Here is a 23,464-nt window from a genome sequence, read left to right on the forward strand (position 1 = left end):
ACCCGTGTTTATGAACCCACTTTCTCCAGTCTTAAGGTCTGGATCTGATCCCAGCAGCATAACACACAAGGTGGAAACCATTCCTGGACAGGACACTGGTCTGTCACCAGGCACACCCTCACAAATGCTTCAATACTTAGTCCTGCTAGGCCAGTTTAAAGCTCTAATTCAGTCTATAAGCAGTGGTGGGACAGTGTGGATTGTGCCACTAAGCCCCCAATCCCCAAACACATACACAACTACACAAGTCCCGGGTTCAACTAATGATTTACTTTACAAATACCTTCACAAAGGTTATATTTCTAAGCACTCGCACAAGCACAATTGCTTCTTCTTTCTCTTCCTTCCTCTGTCTCCACTCCTCCAGGTGAGTGTCGTCATTTGACTCCACAAAATGGAAGTGAAGTGATTCCTTTTATACAAGATGTGTGAGTACTTCTGATGTCAGGGTGCAGCCTCTAGAAAGCACTTCTGGGTCAGGCAGGAGATCCCCAAAATAGGGAGAACTTCTTTTGGTAGCATCAGGGACTCTGTCAAGGTTAACCTTGAAGACTATAGGTCCCATGATACCCAGCAGGTGTCCAGACTGCCACCTCCCATGTTGGGGATAAACTGTCCCAGTCCATTCACTACACCCCAACTGCCCAGACTGTCCATTCAGTATGGCATCCTGGCTGGGTAAGGCAGGGCTCACCCACTCATTCAGGAAAGCAGTCCTTCTTTGTCACAAGATGAACATTTTTTTGCCATTTTCCTCCCACATTCTCAAGATGTGTGTGCGTGTGTGTCTGTGTGTCTGTGTGTGCGTGGGGGTATGTGTGTGTTAGGCTGATTGGCAATCCTAAACTGCCCAGCATGAGTCAAAGAAGGACAGTGGTGGCCTGAGCTGCCGTCAACCCTGAACTGCATAAGCAAGTTCGGAAATGCAGCCTTTTATCAGTCCAGAGTTGGGAATCTGCTGGAGTGTGTGTAGTGTGTTCTTTATAATGCAGTAATGGTATGAACACACACTTTGCCTTTGTCGCAGTGAATGTGACTAATTGTCTTACGTCTTTCTGAAAAATTGAATTATATTTTTGTCTAGGTTAATATTATTTTAACATGTTTGCATGTGTTTTTTTTTGGTTGCTACTGCATGGCTTGACGTTGTTTATGATGCAGTCTTATCGTAACAATAAAACATGGCAGTGCTTGCATACAAGTATCCTATTCTGGGATCAAAGAAATGCTAAAAATTTGTAATCAAAGTCTTGCCAGGCAATCTCAACATCTGAAGCATGCCTGAGGTGCACTACGTGCCCAGATGGTGCCCGCATGTAATGAACTTGCATACTGTAAATGTACTCCAACTCGCACTTCACAACACTGCCCGGTCTGCTTTGTGCATGCTGTAATAATTTACAGTGAAACATGCATGGATGATGTGACTATTTGATTGGTACTCTGGATCCCCCTGTGTGTGTTAAAAAGGTCATGCAATAATTTCATTGGCTGACCATAATGAGAACATTATGAAAGCACCTTGTTGTTCTGTTTAGATTCACTGAATGTTGTGTCTTCACTACTGGATTAACCACGCTAGGCTCCTCACTATGTAGTGCAGATCGGGTAGTGACAATGACATCCCCCAAGTATATAACGCTGAATTCTTACACCACAGGATCTGTGGGTTTTAGTTAGTTGTAGAGATAGGAGCTCGGGAGATGCAGAGATAAAGGACTCAGAGTATTGTGGACTCAGGGAATAATGTCTTAGGGAGGCACAGTGGCGCAGTGGTTAGCACTGCTGCCTCACAGCTCTGGTTACATTTTGGTCACAGTAATTGGTCCAGCATAGTTGGCAGACCCTTCCCTAGCCCCCAGGCACACTTAGAAAACCATGGCACCATTATAACCAACTCAAAACTAGTTCAGTTCAGTTCAATGCTTTTCACCAAACTGACCTATAATTCCTGAACATTTACGCATTTTCACAGAACTCAAGGCAAAGAAAATTGAAAGATTCTCACGTATCACTCGTAACCTGTTACTGCAAGTAATTTATAATAATCCTTTGGCTTTAATTCTGATTGTCTTGCTTTTTTTTTGTTTTAACTGGTAGACAAACAATAAACAGATACAAGGCAAGCCAACAGATGAGTACCTCAGGGGTCCCAAACACTTTTTGAAGGCCACCATTTTAACTCCAAGCGATCCCTATTCAGTTGCTAATGAAGGCATTATTGAAATCTATGGCTTCTTAGTGTTCTCATTCTGCCACAACAGCCATTACCAAAACTGATTTTCTTTTTTTCTGAGATCATCGTCCAGCTGTTTAAGGGGCTGGAAAGTGATCCGTATTTTTTTTATCCCTGTCATTTTATTTTTTTTTCAAGTATTTTATTGATACAGATATTGAACGAGAAACACAATAAGAACAAAAGAAATTTGACAGACAAGAGGAGACCATCACAGTCCGTCAGGCTCATTTGTTTAGCTATTAGCTAACATGTCCCAGTATCTCATCCAGATTCTTCTTAAAGGTTCTCAGGGTTTCAGCTCCACGTCTCGGTAGTTTGGTCAAAATTCCCACAACTCTTTGTGTAAAGAAGTACTTCCTGACTTCAGTCCTAAATGCACTTCTCCTTAATTTCCACTGTTGTCCTTGAGTACATAATTCACCCTTAAAGCTGAAGTGCAAATGTGCAAAAGTTAACTTGGTCATCTGTTGACTTGTTTTTAGCCTCATTATTGTTTGGCTATTTCTTACACAATAAAAGGTAAAGTACCACTTCCAGTTAACGGAAATAGCCCACAAGTTGATAGAAATCTACATTTTGTACCTAATACATGTATGCAAAATATAAGGGTTAATACACTCAAGTTATCGTGTTTACATACACACACACACACACACACACAGACAGACAGACACACAGACATAATTCCAAAAATGGTATTTTCAGACTCAGGATGGTCTAAAATGTTGAGATTCATCAAAACCTCGAAATGGAGTTTTTGGGGGATTCCGATGCTTACCCAGTACTTTGCATATGAGAAGGTCAGGGAAGTCTAAAACATCGAGCTTCATCAAAATCTCAACATTGAATCTTTGAACGATTACAATACTTTCCCCTATATTTCATATATGAGAAGGTAAAAAAATGAAACAATTAAAATGCAAGTCATTTATAATCAAGGCAGCTTATTATGTTCTAACTTCATAAACAATTGATAACTAATGAAAAAGTGGCTGAAATGAAAACCTGCAGCCACTGTGGCCCTCCAGAAGTTGAGTTGGTCACCATTGGTTTAGATGTATTGTGCCTCTTCTCTGGAACCCTGTCCCTTGGTTTGTCCATAAGCTGTCAATATTCAATGCTCATGTGAAATCCTCATTTTCTCTCTTACACTTAAATCAGCACACCATGTATTTATTTTACACCAGCTAATACCTGCAGCATTGCTTGCGAAGATCTCTTTTAATATATTGGCTGATGTAAAAATATGGACACAATATTATTTCAGTTTTTGATTTGCTCTGTATACAAAAATCATACAAAAGGAGCAGATATGTTGAACAAGGAACAACAAATTCATACTAACCACCAATGTCACGTACCATCACAGTAAAGGAACGTCAGACTTTATTGGAAGGAATGTTTTGACGTGTTGATTGCTGTCTGGTGCTGTGACATCATAGTGTGAATTGAATTTTTGAAACCAGTACGTCTCAGTTTCTAACGTGTTATTGAATGTAAGAAATATTTTGCTAAAATCTTGCAAGAAAATACTGTCCGCTGACCCCTTATATAAGTCACCCGGAAGTTCTTCAGGTGCTCGTTGCCCCACTTCCAGCACCACTTCCGGGTGTGGTGAAAGAGCTGCCCACACGGGATCAGGAACAGCTGCAGCACCCCCTGGCGGCACCTCTGGATCCCAACAGGGCTGTAGACAACTCCATCTCCCATGAAGCCCTGCAGGAGTCCGAGGCACCACTGCAACCTCTGGGGGCTGCCATCTAGCATCCCAGGGGAGGTAACGCTCTGACAAAGTTAGCTCCCCGAATCCTTCCAGTGAAGAGGTGACCCGGCCGGGTAAGAATCCCGGCCATCTGTGACAATATATAGATTCTGTCTCCAGGGTTGGTTCCTGTCTTGAACCCAAAGTAACTGGGACAGGTTTGGTCACTTTTCAACTACTACAATCTGTGATAACAAAAGAATATAATTTCACTATTTGATTTAAAAACATAGATAAGGAAAAGCACTTTTCTATGAACAACCCTGTAAACAGCCTTTGAAGCTTCCTGTAGGACTGTAATGTAAATGAGACCCTTTGACGTCTGCTGGGATGTATCAGCCCTTTGACTTGTCACTCACAACTTTGGGGATGTGACAGCAGCACAATTCAAACTGTCTGATGCACAAATGTAGATGATTAACCACCTGTTGATCTCATCAAATTCCTACTTTGTTATATAAACTCTCGTTTAAGAAAAGGATTCCGGGTCAGGCTGGACAGTGCAACATTCCAGAAAATTCTGATTAAAATATAAACTAGGTCCAGATGTGTGTCGTACACTTGAAAGATCTACAAATCAGATGAAGTGGATCCCATAAATGTTTGGTTGGCCTCTTTTGTACAATTGTGTTAAAAAATTAATAAAGTGAAATATTTTTAAATAACTTTTATTTCCATATTTCAAACATAGTGGAAATATTACATGTTCAATTCCAAATCAAAGCATTAACAAACGTTATCAAATCTGTGTTCTTCTTTTACAGGAAGCAAAGAAAATGCATATTGTTTGAAAAAACAGCAGTGGTGATATTTTTCTCTTCAAACTCGAGTTCTCCTCAAGTTCTTGTGAATTTTGGGGTTTTGCTTCAGAAACTCCATTTTTAATGTCACCCTACAAGTTTTCAGTGGGGTTGAGGTCAGGGGATTGAGCTGGACACTCCATTGCCTCAATCCTTTTAGTCAGGAACCAAGACGTTGCTCGCTTCCTCATGTGTTTGGAGTCGTTGTCTTGTTGAAACACCTATTTCAGGGGCATTTCCTCTTCAGCATATAGCAACAACATCAAGTATTTTGAAGTATTCAAACTGATCCATGATCTCTGGTATACAATAATTTGGCTCAACATTGTAGTATGAAAAACTTCCCCATACCATGATTTTTGAGCCACCATGCTTTACTATCTTCACAGTATACCGTGGCTTGAATTCAGTACTCAGGGGTCGTCTGACGTACTGTCGATGACCGCTAAAAGATCAAGTTTATTCTCATCAGTCCACAGAATTTTACTCTATTTCTCTTTGGGCCAATCAATGTGTCCCTTGGCAAACTTGAACTGATTCTGCACATGCTGTTTTTTCAACGCTGGTGCATTACGGGGGCTTCTTTCTGATAGCGTAACTTCGATCAGACGCCTTCCGACTGTAACAATACTTACAGGTCATTTTAGATCATCTTTGATCTTTCTGGAGGTGACGTTCGGCTGAATCTCTGCCATTCTGATTTTTCTTTGAGATCATTTGCTGCACTTCTTCATACATTTTCCCCTCTCCAATCGACTTTTTAATCAACTTACTTTGTTTGTCCAAACAGTGTTTAGAATGACCCATGTTACTTACCAATTCAGAAGGAAATATATTTCATAATAATGTGTGAAACATTTTTTTCTCTTCTTCCTTAATACAGTAAATGACAATTGATAACACTTGTTTTTTAACAGAATGAATGAATTCTCTAATTACACTCCACACTCCTGTTATTTTGAACACACCCTTTCAATGAATGAGTCGATTATACAGAACAAGCAGCGTGCACGTCATGACAGTTGGGTCTGGAGTTTTTCTATTACACTACTACATCTACAAGTAAATTATTTGTCATGCAGAAATATCACAAGTACTGTACTAATAACAGTGGTTCAGCAGGTTACTGATGTTATGCTGCTATTTGTTTTAACACAATTATAGCTACCATACCGATAATGCTATACAGTATATCCACATCAGTTTCTGGGTTCTTCTTAGTGCTCACTTCCCTGTGACTTGTCATATCCAAACTGTTTGTGCTGAATTGTATTTGTATGTGCCTGAGATGATGTTTCCACTGAAAACGTGCTACACAAAATAAAGGCTGTTTGAATGATGGGTGGTCTGCAGTTGTTAGGTTAGTGCACTGTTGTTTTAGGCCAGTTCAGACATACTGGATATTTCACAATGACAAAAGAAAATTCTCAAAGCATTTGTATTAGTATGTACAGGGTTGTCAAAGGGCAGGATGTTCATTATCTTCGCAAAGCTTTAGGGTGGAGGGGAGGCTCTGAGGCTAAGGATCTGCACTGGTATCCTGAAGGCTGCCGGTTCGAATCCCCATCACTGCCAAAAGAGATCCTATTCTGCTGGGCCCTTGAGCAGGACCCTTAACCTTCAATTGCTCCAGGGGCTGACCCTGTGCTGACACCAAGGGGTATGCGAAAACTAACAAATTCCTAATATGAGAAATTGTACAAGGTGAAATACAGAACAACAAAAAAAGAAGATGTTACAAGACTGGGTGGACTTAACCTTTTCCCAGGGTGGATTGTCAAAGTAGTGTAAATAGTTGTGAGTGGTGGATTGCCATGCAGAGCTGAAGTGTAGTTGGGGGCTCCATGTCAGTTTAATTCTTCCAGTTTTATACAGTGATGTGCTCATCAGGAGTTATTGATTATGATGATCATCATCAGTAGAATAAGATGGATTACCCTGGAAAAGTTGCCTAACTGAGAGAGATGTTTCTGGGATCAGATCATCATCCATTATCTGCAGCTCAAATGGTAAAGTACACCCTGAAGTGTACAAGCTGTCTTTAGTAAACTGCACCCCAACTTAACAGAAGAAATGTTCATTTCTTTTTAAAATATGTATCAATTTTCAAACTCACTTGTCATCGGGAAGCTGGAGTCGATCCCAGCAAGCATTGCGCCCAAAGGAGGAGGCAGTGCATCACAGGGTGAGCACACCCAACCACAATGTCTTCAGACTGTGGGATGAAACTAGAGCACCAGAGGGAACCCACATGGACACAGGAGGAACATCCAGGAGGCACCCAGGATATAATCCCCTGTCTCCTTGCACCAAGGGAGTAATGCTACCACTGTGCCACCATACTGCCCTCCATCCATCATCAAACCTACTTAATTAAGTTCAAGGTTAGTTGGAGCCATCTCCACACTGGACACTTCTCCATCTTAGGGCACTCTTGAAGGGTCATCAAATAAAATAAACCTCACAAGGCGTGGGTGGAAAACCTACACAAACACAGAAAGCTTAACATGGGGTTCACTCTGAGGACTCCGTAGCTATGAGGCAGCGGTGTTACCAGTAACCTTGTTTTCCATTTTGCCTTTTTGCTTTCCCCCAGTGCCATAGCAGGCCTCTTTCCGGAGTTTGGTGTCCCAACCACACCTCTGCTCAGTAGGACCTTCCTTCTTAATGCAGTGACCTTTTAACTAATTAGTAACATGACTAATTCTTGCAGATTTGTATATGTGCCTATCGATTGCTTTCATAAATGCTACAGATTCATATTAATTAATAATACCTTCACAGCAGTTGCATACTATTTATCATTTAATCTGTAATTCTCTTTCAACTTTTCAATGCCTTAAACTTTCCTTCAGCTTATTTGCATTTTAAATGATGACTCTATTATTAATGTTCACAGCAGCAAGAGTAAATAAAGGTCAATAATGAAATATTCACAAATGGAATTGCTACTTAGGTGCTGTGGGCAGGATGGCATCGTGGTATACAGTGCTGATATGAAGTATTCAGACCCTTGGAAGTTTTCCCATTTTATTGTTACACAACATTGAATCCCAGTGGATTTAATTTGGCTTTTGTGGCATTGATCAAGAGAAAAAGACTTTTTAATGTCAAAGTAAAAAAATACAGATCACTGCAAAGTGGTATAAATTAATTAGAAGTTTAAAAAAATCTAATAATTTATCGCTTTACCCCTTTTAATAAGACACCCCTAAATCATTACTGGGGCAACCGATTGGTGTTAGGAGGCACAGAATTAGTTCAATGAAGATCACCTGTCTGGGGTTTCAATTCCTTATCATATAAATGCACCTCATCTGGAAGGGCCGAGTTGTGGTGAGTGAATCAGTATGGTGATCTAACCTGCACAATGAAGATGAAAGAATAATCCAAGCAATGCTATGTCAAGGGGATTGAAAAGCACAAGTCAGGGGATGGAGACAAGAAAATATCCGAGTCACTACATATCCCTTGGAGTTCAGTTACGTCAGTCTTTAAGTAATGGTAAGAGCATGGCAGAGCTGTGAATAGACCTGGAACATCCATCCATCCATTTCCTAACCCACTGAATCCGAATACAGGGTCACGGGGGTCTGCTGGAGCCAATCCCAGCCAACACAGGAAGCCAACCCACCGCAGGACACACACAAACACACCCACACACCAAGCACACACTAGGGCCAATTCAGAATCGCCAATCCACCTAACCTGCATGTCTTTGGATAGTGGGAGGAAACCCACGCAGACACGGGGAGAACATGCAAACTCCACGCAAGGAGGACCCGGGAAGCGAACCCAGGTCTCCTAACTGCGAGGCAGCAGCGCTACCACTGCGCCACCGTGCCGCCCTAGACCTGGAACAGCCCATCCAAAAATCTGAGAGACCATACAAGAAGAAGATGAGTGACGAAGGCCACCGAGAGACCTGTGAGAACTCTGAATGAGTTACAAGCTACAATGGATGAGCCTGGAGAGACTGGGCAGACAACAAGTGTTGCTTGGGTGTTTCACCAGTCACAGCTTTATGGGAGACTGGCAAAGAGAAAGCTACTGTTAATAAAATGCAAATGGCATCATGACTAGAGTTTGCCAGAAGGTATAAGGGAAACACTGAAGTCAGCAAGAGGAAGGTTCTGTGTTTTTTTTTTTTTTGGCCATCAGACTAAACACCATGTTTGAACACTGCACAATATCACAAACACACCATCCTCACAGTGAAGCATAGTGGTGGCAGCATCACCCTATGAGGATACAGACCCTGGAAAGCTGGTGAGGGCGGAGGGGAAAAATGAATGCAATAAAATACAGGAAAATCCTGGAAGAAAATCTGATGTAGTCTGCCAGAAAGTTGTGTCTTGGGAGAAGATTTATTTTCTGCATGACCCAAGTAGAAAGCAAAAGCTACAGAGATACAGGAGTAAATACAACAAGTTGCTGGCATTGAAAAAGGCTGATCACTCATGATCACCATGCAACCTGGCAGCTTGAGAAGTTCTGTAAAGAAGAACAATGGGGAAAGTTTGAAGTTTCCGGAAGTTCGACGTTGATTAAGACCTTTGTATGCAAAATGAAGTCTGTCGTGGCTACCAAAGGTACATCTACTAAATACTGACTTGAAGAGGATAAATTCCTGTGAGATCGGTTATTTTGTGTTTTATATTTGTTATATTTATTAACTCTTTCAGGGCGGTTGCCGACTTTTGTCGAATTTCGGGGGTAGAGGAAGGTAATCAGCTGAGACAAAACTCGCTGTTACGTTTTAGTTCAACTCTCTTTTCTAGAATGAAAGTTAGCTTTCGTTGATTTGACCTCGATTCCATGTGCGTGAGTGAGAAGTGAACAGCCAGTAACCTCTAAAGTGGCATCGAGATCGGGGGAGAGACCAAAACGAATGCGCAAAGCGGAATACTCTGTGGATAATGTTTTACATATTTATCGCTGAATCAGACTCGGATTTGTCAGACTCCGATTTCGCTGCAAGTGATCTGGAGATTGAAGACGAAAGTGAGGGACCGGCATCAACTGATCGAAGTGCTGAACACGCTTGTGTAGCTGATGCACCTGGGAGGACCGCCACTTACGATGACAAGAGGTACAAACCAGATTGTGTCACACTGCGACGGCCACCGCTGTGCAAAGACAGACAGCCAGTCTGGCCTGCCGCATATTCCTGCTGGCCATCAAGCTGCCCCATACAGCCGCTGCTGCTGACAGAGATGCCAAAACAAGTGCAGCAACAGACATTTTATGTGTGAAACCATTGCTTTTTGTGCTTTGCAGAAAACTGAGATTTTTGGAAAAAATATTCACCCCTCAAAGAGTTAATTTAGACCACTTTGTAGAGATCTTTTTTCATTTTGATATTAAAGAGCCTTTCTGCTGATCAGTGTCAAACAAGCTAAATTAAATCCATATTGTATAACAACAAAATGTAAAAACTTCAAAGAAGGTGAATTCTTTCCTGACATGGTAGAAATGACCCCAGTCACCATCTGTGTGAGTCAGCACTATTCTTTTAGGTTCACAAGTATTTTTTCCTAGCATTCTGATTCCCTCTCACATTCAAAGTCACCCAACTTAGTTTGATTTGCATCTTTAAACGGGCCCACTGTGAGTGTGTGAGTGAGTGTACTTTGTAATGCTATGGCATCCTACGAGGCTTCACTACTTGTCTTGATGTTGCCGGGATTGTTCCTCATGAGTCTGTATTTTAAAATGAACAAATGAGGAAATATGCATGAGTATGTGGGCTATTAAATCTGTAATGGGGTCCTGTGCTAATGCTGCTAGGATTGACCCAAGTACCGTCATTGCTGATAGATGGAAAATGTACAAATAAAATCATTTGTGAGGAAGTACTTGTGATTGTTCACTGTAACAGGCTGGTTGGTTTCTGCTACATCCTTGTGTTTGTAGATCAAATCATTACACAGAAACTTCTACAACTGCTTTATTAACTAACTTAATAAGTTAATGTTGATGTAAACAACATATCTATTCTTGTTCTCCAGGATTTAAGAACAGCACTTGATACCACAAATCACAGTACTCTCCCTCGTCAACGGGTGAGTCTGTTTTGTAAGGCCTTGAGCTGATTTCAGTCTTTTTTTTTATTTTTTTTTATTAATTTTATTGCAATCCATACAAAGCAATCAAGTTTTTACAAAAAGGAAAATTGAGTTAAGAACAGATCAATCCCCACCCCTGAGAGAGAGAGCAAGCTAAACAGCGTAAAATTTAAGGCTTGTAAACATACCTAAATTAATAAATTCTCTGTGCTTTATGAGCTTATTTTAAAATATTACTGATTAGATCCTGCCATGTTTTTAAAAATATCTGTACGGATCCTCTAACTGAGTATTTGATTTTTTCCAATTTCAAATAATATAACACATCGGTTTCCCACTCACTTAAAAGAGGAGAGTTTGGGTTCTTCCAGTTTATCAGAATAAGTCTGCGTGCCAAAAGTGTAGTGAATGCAATCACAGTTTGTTTGTCTTTCTCCACTTTAAGCCCATCTGGAAGACCACCAAACACAGCTGTTAGTGGGTTAGGAGGGATTGTGATTTCAGTCTATAGAACAGGTAGAAACTTTTTTGTAAGCTGTGGTAATCATGCATGAGAGATCCATCCATTATCCACCCGCTATATCCTAACTACAGGGTCACGGGGATCTGTTGGAGCCAATCCCAGCCAACACAGGGTTAGGGTTAGGGTTAGGGTTAGGCAGGAAACAAACAAGAAAAACCCTGGGCAGGGCGCCAGCCCACCGCTGGGCATGCATGAGAGATCCATAATATTATTCATGGCATGCTGCAGGCCCACTTTTATTCTCAATTTACATGCTCCTGTTATTTTGAAACACAAGGTGTTTTATGCAGATGACACACGGCTTTACTTATCTGTAGTACCAGATGACCCTCAGGCTCTAAGCCCTCTGATCCTGCGACTTACTAGCACAGGTGTATATTACCAATGATGAGTAGAAACGATGAGTATTCATTTACTTAAACTAAACACGGAAAGAATAACTTTTAGTTATTGGCAGGGACGTAAACGTGAAGATGTTAGATGTAAATACGATCATCTAGCTTTACAAATCAAGACAGAAGTAAAGCATTTGAATGAAAAAACCCTAACCCTTTGAGCCAATTTAGTTCCCACCTATCACCATCCATCCATCCATTATCTAACCTGCTATATCCTAACTACAGGGTCATGGGGGTCTGCTGGAGCCAATTACAGCCAACACAGGGCACAAGGCAGGAATCAAACCCCGGGCAGGGCGCCAGCCCACCGCACTCCCACCTATCACTGCACCCTAAATTCCCACTTCTTTTAGTTTAAGGTGAAAGGCGCTACATAAAGTAGAGATCGATAAGCAGACTAATTGTAATTGTTTAAGCTGTTGAAAGTTTGTAGAACTGAAAAGTGTGAACTTGTAGTGTGTTAATTGTGAGAAACTGAATTACCTGTGGGGTGGCACGGTGGTGCAGTGGGCAGCGCTGCTGCCTCGCAGTAAGGAGACACAGGTTCGCTTCCTGGGTCCTCCCTGCGTGGAGTTTGTATGTTCTTCCCGTGTCTCCGTGGGCTTCCTCCAGGTGCTCCGGTTTCCTCCCACAGTCCAAAGACATGCAGGTTAGGTGCAATGGCAATTCTAAATTGGCCCTAGTGTGTTCTTGGTTTGTGTTTGTGTGTCCTGTGGTGGGTTGGCACCCTGCCCAGGATTGGTTCCTGCCTTGTGCCCTGTGTTGGCTGGGATTGGCTCCAACAGACCCCCATGACCCTGTGTTTGGATTCAGCGGGTTGGAAAATGGATGGATGAATGAATTACCTGCTGCTGTAGAAGACATGTCTCAAACATGAGAGTGAGTGTTCAAATGCATAATTATTTCAGAAAGCTGTTTTAGGTGCTCTCTGCAATCTTTCTTTCTTTCTTTCTTTCTTTCTTTCTTTCTTTCTTTCTTTCTTTCTTTCTTTCTTTCTTTCTCTCTCCCCACAAGTCTTGCACCTCTCAGAGACGGCCGTGGTGTCTGTTACACAGGACAATGCTCTCAATATCCAGGCCTGAGCTGAGGAGAGACTCCCTTTTTGTGTTTCACTGAATTATAGATAGAATCCGCTCATCCTTAACCCTGGAGCGCAGTACACCAGTGTATCATATACAAGCCTGTGGGCTTGCTGCATCATTTAAGCTGCCAGTGTACGACAAGGCAGGTTACAGGAGCATTGGTAAGGGGATACACACTTACACCTCCGGCCAGAGCCTGGAAAGGATTCTGTTTGGTTTTGTTTACCCTCATTGGAAAGGCAAAACTGAAGAAGCTGCTGTTCTGATTAACAATGTTTGCTTTTGAATTGGATTCTGTTTTATTGAAACAAGTTAACATTGAAAGATTAAAAAAAAAGAAGTATTTTGTAGCAGCATAATGTAATATATATAAGCTGCTTAATACAATTCAGGGACATGGTGGCTTGAGTCGGTTCTAGAAGCATCAAGTGCAATGCAGGCACCAGCTATGAATGGGGTGCCAGACCATCCCTGGGCTCACTCAGCCCACACACAGTCCAGTCCAAGTACTGGAGCAGAAATATTAAAACTCACACTGGGAGAACAGCAAAACCCACATAGACAAAATGGCACAGAACGTGAACCTCAATAGCGTGTCCACAAGAATCAAAAAATCACATGTATTATATACTGTACTGTAAAAGATGCCCCAGACACAGACAAACACCGAGAGAGCCAGATGTCCAAAACACACACGCTTTCTTTTCTTCTCTGCACACACAGTACACTAACCAGCACAATAAACTCGGTCCTTATCTTTTCCTTCTCTGTCTTTTCTTCACTGCCTACATTCCTCTCCTGCAAGCTCCATCCACTTCCACACGACTCTGGCTCCCCGGGTGGAGTGGAGTGGCCTCCTTTATATTGCACCCGGAAGTCCTCCAGGTGCTTCCTAATTAACATCTGGCATCACTTCCGGGTGTGGTGGAAGTGCTTCATGTGAGTTCAGCTCCTCTTCAGGCAGCACTTCCGGGTGTGGCAGAAGTGCTGTATGCCAAGGCTCCGGAACTGTCCAGGCGCCCCCTGGTGGTGGCCATAGAACCCCGACAGGGTTGAGCTATCCATGGGTGCTGCCCTCTTTCCCCTCTCCTGGTCCTTGCCTTCTCCAGGCGTCTTGGTGGGGCAACATCCCTGGTTATCTGCCACAATACACTGTATATTATATGTATATATATTTTTAGGATGCATGGCAGTTTTGTGGTTAGCATCTTGGATTTAAATCCTGTGCCTGGTAATTACCTGTGTGGATTTTACACATTCTTCTTGTGCCCAGGTTTCGTTCCCATATACCCAGTGCTTGAAGTGGACCCAAATTACAGGCTGTACTCTGTTTATGTCTATTTGATTGAAGAGGTGCATGTGTGTGGCTGGGTGTATGGGCTGAACTGCTTAGAGCACCATGATGATACCATTACATTTGATCAAACTGCATTTCCTCCCACGAGAACTTCAAGCGCCACAATGATACAATTACATTCAACTGAAGACCAGAGGGAAATATTCCCCATGTCACACTCCAAGCCAGGGGGTGGCACTGTCACTTAATGCCTTTTCTCTTCCTCCCTCCCTCTGCAGAATGGATGATTGATGGACAAACCACCATTGACGTCACTTCCGTCTTCCGGCCTCCTGGACCCGCCCCATTAGCCTCATTTTCCTGAACACCAGCTCCACCACCACTTTGAAAGAGACTCAAGTCTGAGTAAGACAACTCTGTCTATGTGTTTTTGTTTAAACTTTGAAATTTCAATTACATGGGAATCGACTAGGTGACCCAATTTGTTATGATTTTGTTGTCTCCTTAAGTGGCACAATAATACAATAATATTCCATTGAAGCGCAGGGTTGGGGGATCCCTGTTAAATTTCAAATCAGTACTCACCAATACACTAAGAAACATTGCTGGTCCTCTAAGCAGAAATTGGGAGAGGTACCAGCCAACTATAACAAAAGAAATGCATAACAGATTACATGGTGACCAGTAACGGCGCATACAGCTGAATACACTTCACTTGAGCATTCTTAGTTTTCTTCCTCTTTCTCTGTATGTTTAGCATTGGTTTGCTCAGAGGTTGATGTGTAGGGCCCACAATTTACTGTGGCCCGCGGAATTTAATGCCACGCCACAGAATTTAGGATTTTGCAGCGGTTAAACGCCATGCTGCGGAATTAACCTAACTGCCGCAGAAAATACCAAATCTGAATGAAATCTCACTATTTGAGGCATATTGATATTAGTATGATTAGTTTTGATTACTTCTTTAAGTTCTTTCTTTAGCCTATTGCATCATCTCATTAATATCTCATTCGTTGTTACTGAAATCGAACACAGTGGAGCTACAGTCCAGTTAAAGAAGCTGTCGGCATAGTTAAACCCCTTCTTAAGAAACATAATCTTGACCCCTCGGCTCTTGAAAACTTTAGCCCCATCTCTAACCTGCCTTTCTTAAGTAAAGTTCTGGAGAAGGCAGTCATTATGCAGTTAAATGACCACCTCAATAAACCTGCTATTCTTGATAAATTTCAGTCGGGTTTTAGAACAAATCACAGCACAGAAACTGCACTCGTTAAAGTAGTAAATGACTTGCGGGTGAATGCAGACAGAGGCCATTTATCTGTTCTCATCCTCTTAGTTCTGAGTGCTGCATTTGACACCATTGATCATAATATTCTTAGAAATCGCCTTAGTCAATGGGTGGGCCTCTCTGGCAGTGTCTTAAATTGGTTTGAATCCTACCTGACAGGGAGAAAATTTTTGTTAGTTGTGGAAATCACAACTCGAAGACACATGATATCCGATATGGTGTTCCACAAGGCTCTATCCTGGGTCCGCTGCTCTTCTCAATCTACATGCTTCCGTTAGGTCAGATTATCTCAGGGCACAACGTGAGCTACCACAGCTATGCTGATGACACACAGCTGTACTTATCAATAGCACCTGATGACCCCGATTCTATTGATTCACTAACACAATGTCTGACTTGATATCTCAGAATGGATGAATAGCAACTTTCTCAAGTTAAATAAAGAGAAAACTGAAATCTTAGTGATTAGCAATAATGGATACAATGAGGCTATTAGAAATAAACTGGATACATTAGGATTAAAAGTCAAGACGGAGGTAAAAAGCTTAGGGGTGATTGTTGACTGTAATCTGAATTTTAAATCACATATTAATCAGATCATTAGGACAGCATTTTTTCACTTAAGAAACATAAGTAAAGTTAGACCTCTTATATCACTGAAAGATGCTGAGAAATTAGTTCACGCGTTTGTTTTCAGTCGACTAGATTACTGTAACGCACTCCTCTCAGGACCACCCAAAAAAGTTATAAATCATTTGCAACAAGTGCAGAATGCAGCTGCTAGAATCCTAACCAGGAAAAGAAAATCTGAGCACATCTCTCCAGTTTTAATGTCACTACACTGGTTACCTGTGTCATTCAGGATTGACTTTAAAATTCTGCTTATGGTTTATAAAGCCTTAAATAATCTCGCCCCATCTTATACATCGGAATGTCTGACACCTTATATTCCAAATCGTAACCTCAGATCCTCAAATGAGTGTCTCCTTAGAATTCCAAGAACAAAACTTAAAAGAAGTGGTGAGGCAGGCGGCCTTCTGCTGTTATGCACCTAAAATCTGGAATAGCCTGCCAATAGGAATTCGCCAGGCTGATACAGTGGAGCACTTTAAAACACTGCTGAAAACACATTACTTTAACATGGCCTTTTTATAACTTCATTTTAATCTTAATTTAACTTAATCCTGATACTCTATATGTTCAATTCATCATAATAACCATTCATGGTGGCTCTAAAATCCGTACTGACCCCAACTCTCTTTTCTGTTTCTTTTTCTGGTTTCTTTGTGGCGGTGGCCTGTAGCTCCGGGATCCCTGCAGCCCCCCCTGGTGGCCACTCCAGATCCCCACAGGGCTGGGGAGAACTTCAACTTCCATGAAACCCTGCGGGAAACTGAGGCACCATCATGAACCAGGGAGGCTGCCACCAAGCGTCCCGGGGGAGGTACTGAGGAGGCCCTGGCTGCTCCCCCGGAACATAAGTAGAAAGGGCATGGGATTCGGCCGCCCGCCACAATATATAAAGAGTAGATTTTGTCTTGTTGGGTCCTATGGCAAAGCTATTTTTCCCTTTATATTCCTTATTGTGCAAACATTGTGTATTGTGTAAAGGAAATGCAAGTCATTAAGCCATTAAACTAGCCCTCTCTGTCACAAGTGGGCAGCAATTCAGTCATAACAACCAGCATTCCTAAAATTGTGGAGGTAGAGGAAAAGAACTGGTTTGTCCATTTACCTTGCTCTTTAAACATTATAACAAGTAAAATGCTAATTCTACAAATGAAGACAAACAAAATATTAACCAACTTATATGCAACATATCACTACACCACAGCCACTATGCTGCCAAGTACAGTAAGTTTGGCCATCATACTCAACTATTTATGCTCTGTGTATGCATCTATGTAATCATGGCAGTAAACTTTAAATGTCCACGCCATTGATGTTCCTGCTCCACTTAAAAACTCTTTAACAAATGCTGTCTAACTGAAGACCTTCAAAAGTGAGTAGATGCCCCCGGTCTAGGGGGATGTCACAATTTCTCAATCGGCTGTTGGCAAACATCACTTTTGATTTCACTTTTTTACTTAATAATTTTGATGCTGCAAACATTCACCTGCTTTAAAGTGCTGACAGCAGACACCAAATGCCATGAAGTTGCAACACCTCAGCCGACTGCCGCTGAAGCTTCATAATCATTTTTGGGACCCTGCACTTACTTGGAAAACATGCATCCAAAGTTCCAGACTGTGTCCCTTCATAGCCCTGATGACCCCCCCCCATAACTTCATCTGTCCATTTTTGGGCTCCCACAATCCAGCTAAAGCCCCTCTCATCCACTGGGTTGCCTTCTCAAGTTTAATTCATTGACTCAACTTTCTCCTCTGAATGCCTCGAGCTCGGTGTTATACCTTGTATTTTGTAGTCTGGAACGCTCTGTCACAGTGAGTGCTATGAGAGACAGTGTGCAAAATGAAGGCTGACGGGTGTGTGGCCACGGTTGCTCAGCGATCTGCCATTTCGGTGATCTTAACAGGCGGCTCATGTGGTTTTGTAGCAAGCAGCAAGATTTTGTTTTCATTTTACCAGACACAACTTCATTGTCTTTAATAAACTCTTTTTAGAAATTATATTTAATATCTACACCCCGAGACAGTCTACCCAGTCTATCCAGTGTTAATTTCCTGCCTTTTGTACAGTGCTTTTGAGGAAGGCCTCTTAGACCCTGTACTGGATTAAGCGGGCCTGAAAATGGACAGCACATATCGCCTGTAGAGTGACCTCTATTACAAAACACTTTTCAGAAACATCGACCAATAAATATTTATTGTTATCCATTACATACAGTATGAGGTGGCAGCCACTTAATTCAGTTTAGTGTCATGGGGCCTGGGGCCGTGAAAACAGCACTGGGCTGGGCACCGGTCCATCACTGAGTCCGCTCACGCACACAGCCATGTACAGTCACATCCCAAAGTACACCCCATTGTGGCAGTGCTACTTTGAGTTAAAACTGCATCTCCCAGCAGTCCCTGCAGGGGCTGTTGGGGTCAAAGGTGGTCAGAGGGGTTTAAAAGGAGGGCAAAAAGTGTTTTTTGTGGTTGTATTTTGTGTTCCGTTTACCAGTCAGACTGCCTTCTGTTGATTAAGCCGTAATGAGTTTTGTGTCCTGGATTGTATTCGTTGTTGGGGTCTGGATCGTCTTCTGTCTACCTGTGTGCTGAGGACTGATTGTGGATTCATTGGCTTCCCCGCAAGAAAAGGAACCATCCATCCTTACAGTGTCTACCGGTAGGACTGTTTTTTTCCTTCCCTTTCAGCGTGCAGATCTCTGGATTTACTCTCGTCATCTTTCATTTCATCCGGTGGTGTTTCCATGGACTTTGCTGTGTGGAGTTGTTTGTGTTTATATGCTTAATGTAATATCGCCGTAGGGGTGCAAGGGTGGTATTATTGTTTTCATTTATATTATTTAATTTCTTTATATTCTTAATTGTCGTTAGTTCCCAGCGTGCTTTATTTTGTCTCGGTTTTTGAGCGTGTGCGGGTTGGGCCAAGGCTAGGGGTGTCCCTGGGATCTCCTCTAGAAAAATAAATAAATCACCGGTGTGAATCTTAGTGGCACCTGACCGCTACACCATGAAATGTTTTTTTCTCTTTTAAAGTATGTGGGCATATTAAGGTTTGATCGTCATACAGTATAGTGATATAAATGAGAAAAAAAAAAACAAAGAAAATTTGACTTTGCAAAGATTTGTTCAATGAGAATGAACAGATATGCCATTTTCATCTGTGTAAATGTAAGTACACCCTTGGCTCTAGTCGCTGGCATTGGCCCCTATGAGAACCATCTAGCGATCTCTGACATCAACTGGAAAACAGCTTGTACCACTCCTCCGGGTGGAATATTTTCAGCTGTGTGATGTTTGAGTGGCATCTTGTGTGCACTGCCCGTTTCAAATCCCCCCACAGTATCACAGTTGGATTCAGATGCAGGCTTTGAGGTACCCATCTCAGAATGCTCCATTTCTTTCTTTTCCGCTATTTTCATCAATGGGATTTACTGGTATGTGTAGGATCACTGCTATGTTATAACTGAGCTTCAGTTATCTGACAGATGGTATTCCGTTATCCTCAAGCACACTCTGGTACAAATCACTCTATCCTTACCTCGCCTGTCCAGAGCACATTGTTCCAGAAGTCCTGGGGCCTCATGTATAAACGGTGCGTACGCACAGAAATGTTACGTAAGAACTTTTCCACGTTCAAATCGCGATGTATAAAACCTACACTTGGCGTAAAGCCACGCACTTTTCCACGGTACCTCATACCTTGTCGTACGCAAGTTCTCCGCTCAGTTTTGCAGACTGGCGGCACCCAGCGTCAAAGCAATGCTACTGTTCCTGTGTGGTTACTCATTATTTTCCTGACGCGGCTTTATAAATACACCAAAACTAACTGCATATTGTTTATTAGTGTAACACATCTGATTGTAATTAACTTGTAACAATATAATGGTCCAGGGAACAGCCATAGTATTCCAAATACCATAACTGCTTTAGCGTTGTTACTCTCACTTCTTCTTCTTCTTCTTCTTTCAGCTCCTCTTGTTAGGAGTTGCCACAGCGGATCATCTTTTTCCATATTACTCTCACTGCACGACTCAGAGTATTTATATCACTGTATCTGAGTGTGAATCACAGCAGCAACTGATTGGAAAGAGAATTATCGGTATACAGCTTCAAGCACACGCTGTCTCAGCCACGGCAAAATGTTTCAAAGCCTTTTCTGTACAGACCTCGCGGTTCAAAACAGTTTAATCCCAAGAACTTTAAATGCATTCAATCATTTGCTCCTTGTAGAACTGTTTGTACTTATAAGTACAATCACCCCACTGTAAACCTGCACTATAGTTATAATATCGCATAACCTGAGCCACTTTATAAAGCGCGTATTTACATATGATGACGATATCATTTTTAAGGTGAAATGCAGCAAAATATGTTTATTAAATTATACAGATTAAACTTTAACTTCATTTAAATAATCTATATTCTTCACTAGGAGTGCCGTTAAGGATAGAATAATTAAACATGTACTACGAAGATATTTCAATGTTTCTTAAACGTTTTGAAGAATCGGTGCTCTAAGCTTACAGATGGCTTAACTTCTATTACAGAGCTGATTGTGTGGCTATCGGTTACTTGGGGAAAGAAAAGCAAGGACTGCAGTGGCGGCTACGCCAATATATATTGAATATAAAACAGAAAGATAAAATAACAACACAGCTAAAAACGCAGCGACAAATTTCGGCAAAAGTTAAATGCTTGTGTCATGAGCACGAGGCAGCTATGCAGTGTCCACAACGGACATGGCCATCCACCGTGATAAGCTACCTTACTGACATTGGCGGGCGAAGGAGCCACCGATTCTTCCTGTGCCCAGTGCCACCACAAGCCTAGAGCCGCCCCTGAGTACTGCTGCAATAAATTATTTCATCGAAGTGAAACCCATGTTTAATAACATACTTTAACTCCTATCATCATAAAAATGATATCACGTATACATCTCAGTATTTTAGTTATTCAGAGAGTTGTAATATCACGAATGTAATGGATTCTGTGTCCAGTTGGAGGAAGAGAGCTGGTTTAAGAAGCAAGTAGTGATTCACACACACAGAGCACATAGAAGATCAAATACAAAACAAAGCATTTAACGTGCTACTTTAATTACGATGTGATTTGAGAAACTGGTTAATTAAACGATTTTAAGATGAAGTTTATGATGTTCTACTTTAATGACAAAATAAACTACGTGATTAAAGTGGAAAATTCGAGATTGAAGTTGACATTTTGTGCTTTTTCCCCACTGTGTGCCTTTTTTCTCTGTACCCTAATAAGCTTTCATATGACACTCAGACAGTGGGCTTACAACTCGGCTTTTCACGGCAACTTTGATATGTGACTTCTTTTTTATTTCCGGCACTGTGTGATTTTGTGAACGTGAGCTTTCAAGTTTCTCCAACATGCTATGTCACTCGATCAACTTCCTTTTGTTGATTATACCACGGTTTATTTGAACAAATAGTATGTTTTTCCTTTGCCTCCACTTGGTATTCGCTGAAATTCTTATATTTCCCCCCGTGCTTTTCCCATTGTCTTTTCACAGAAGGCTGAGCTTAAGGGTGATTTATATTGATTTGCATATTCAAAGAGGCGTAATTCTGGGAGAAGTTGCGGTGTTTCATAAAGCGCGTGCACGAGCATTAGTTTTCACGCTGATCGGGATTTATGTAGCGGAAGAACTTGGAAGTTGGAGTACGCACAGATTCCAGCATCTGGATTTTTCTGTGCATAAGCACATTTCAGCTTTTGTGCTTACGCCATGTTATAGTGCGAGTTCTACGCACGGCGTTATACATGAGGCCCCTGGTCTTTGCCAAGGTATTCATAGGAAAATGTTAGTCTTGATCTTATGTTCTTTGTGGACAATACAGGTTTCCTCCTGGCACACCTGCCTTGTAGGCCTAACTTGTGTAGACTAATAGGAAGACTTTGTGAAGTCAACAGTAGCAAGAGCTACCAGTAGGCCCTGTAATGAAATGATAGAATTCTTCGAGACCTCTTTCAGTATTTTGTGTTCTGCTCTCAGACTGAACTTGCTGGGGTGACCTGGCCGAACACGTTCTCCTCCACTTGCAAATAATTTTCTTTACCATGGAATGGTCGATTTCAGATTGTTTGGAGATCTTTTTAAATCCCATCCCAGATTCAAAGACATTAATAACCTTCTATCTGAAAGCCACAAGGAGCTCTTTCGATCTCAACAACACATTTCAGCAACAAATCAAACTAAATGTCTGAGGTTTAAATAAGACGAGTTCAGAGCTGATCCTCTCGAATGATGTTCTAATAATTTACACCTGATTTTAACTCAAAGTATTTGAGGTGACGATAAATGCAGGGATGGGATTACTTTTTCAACATGCAAATTTTACATTTTTGTGTATTTAAATTATACAATGGACTACAAAATGGAAATGTAGCCTGATGTTTGTTATATTATATTAGCATTCTCTATAGATAACCTTTAAATCAAGATCAAATCTTGATATTGAATGCTAAAAGCGAAAAATACATTTCATGGAGCGTACTTACTTTTTTACGTGACTGCAATTCAAATTTAGAATAACCTGTCAATCTAATGTGTGTAGGCTTTGAGGAAAGGCAGAATACCGGGACAAAAAGCAGAGCGGATATGGGGAGAATATAAAAACACCACAGAAAGAGCAAGCAGGCATTCCCACCCAGGACCGGGGGGTCTGTAAGGCTGCAGAGCTAATCACAGGGCTACGAGAAACCTCTGCCATTAGCCACAGTCTTTATACTGAGCTCTGATGTAAAGTGAATTCAAACTTAATTGATTAATCAATGAGGATTATTACCCCAACAGCCTTAACTAAATCAATCTTTCTCCATGTTGACATTTTTATAAAATCTGTTAATCAGCCAACATAGTGAGCACAATTTCAGAATTCACAAAAACATTGATCACTGTGTATATGTCATTCCCAGTGAGCTTAGACCCAAAAAACAAGTTTAGTAAATGGACTGGCCAACATGATTCATAATGAATGAGCCCCATTTCAATCAATTGTCACTCAGTGCTTATAATGCCATTCTTATTAAGCCCTGAGTTACAAACTCTGACAAATATTCACTCCTTTTTCCATCTGCTTCAATAGTGAGAATTATCTAAAAGTGTTTCACAATATCAAAGAAAAAGAAAAGGTTAATAGCGACACCTTTCTCAAGGAACTTTTCTAAAGATTACTGAAACAAAATGTTTGTCTTGTATCTGTTACCATTACAGGTGTAGTTATTGAAACACAATTTTAACTTGTATTTGTATGCCGATGACCCCCAGTTGTATTTATCATTTAAACCAGGGCTTCCCAAGTTCAGTCCAGGGTACCACTGTGGCTTCAGCTAGGATTTCATTCTAACC

At 41.5% G+C, this 23,464-nt stretch overlaps 1 protein-coding gene across 2 annotated transcripts in view; it reads right to left on the reverse strand.

The window, feature by feature from the left end:
* Positions 1-23,464, reverse strand: part of LOC120530910 (leucine-rich repeat-containing protein 38-like) — a 149,622-nt gene that overhangs the window by 118,397 nt on the left and 7,761 nt on the right. The window lies entirely within an intron of this gene.

This window comes from Polypterus senegalus, chromosome 6 (genome assembly GCF_016835505.1).
Source record: "Polypterus senegalus isolate Bchr_013 chromosome 6, ASM1683550v1, whole genome shotgun sequence".
Taxonomy (NCBI): Eukaryota; Metazoa; Chordata; class Cladistia; order Polypteriformes; family Polypteridae; genus Polypterus; species Polypterus senegalus.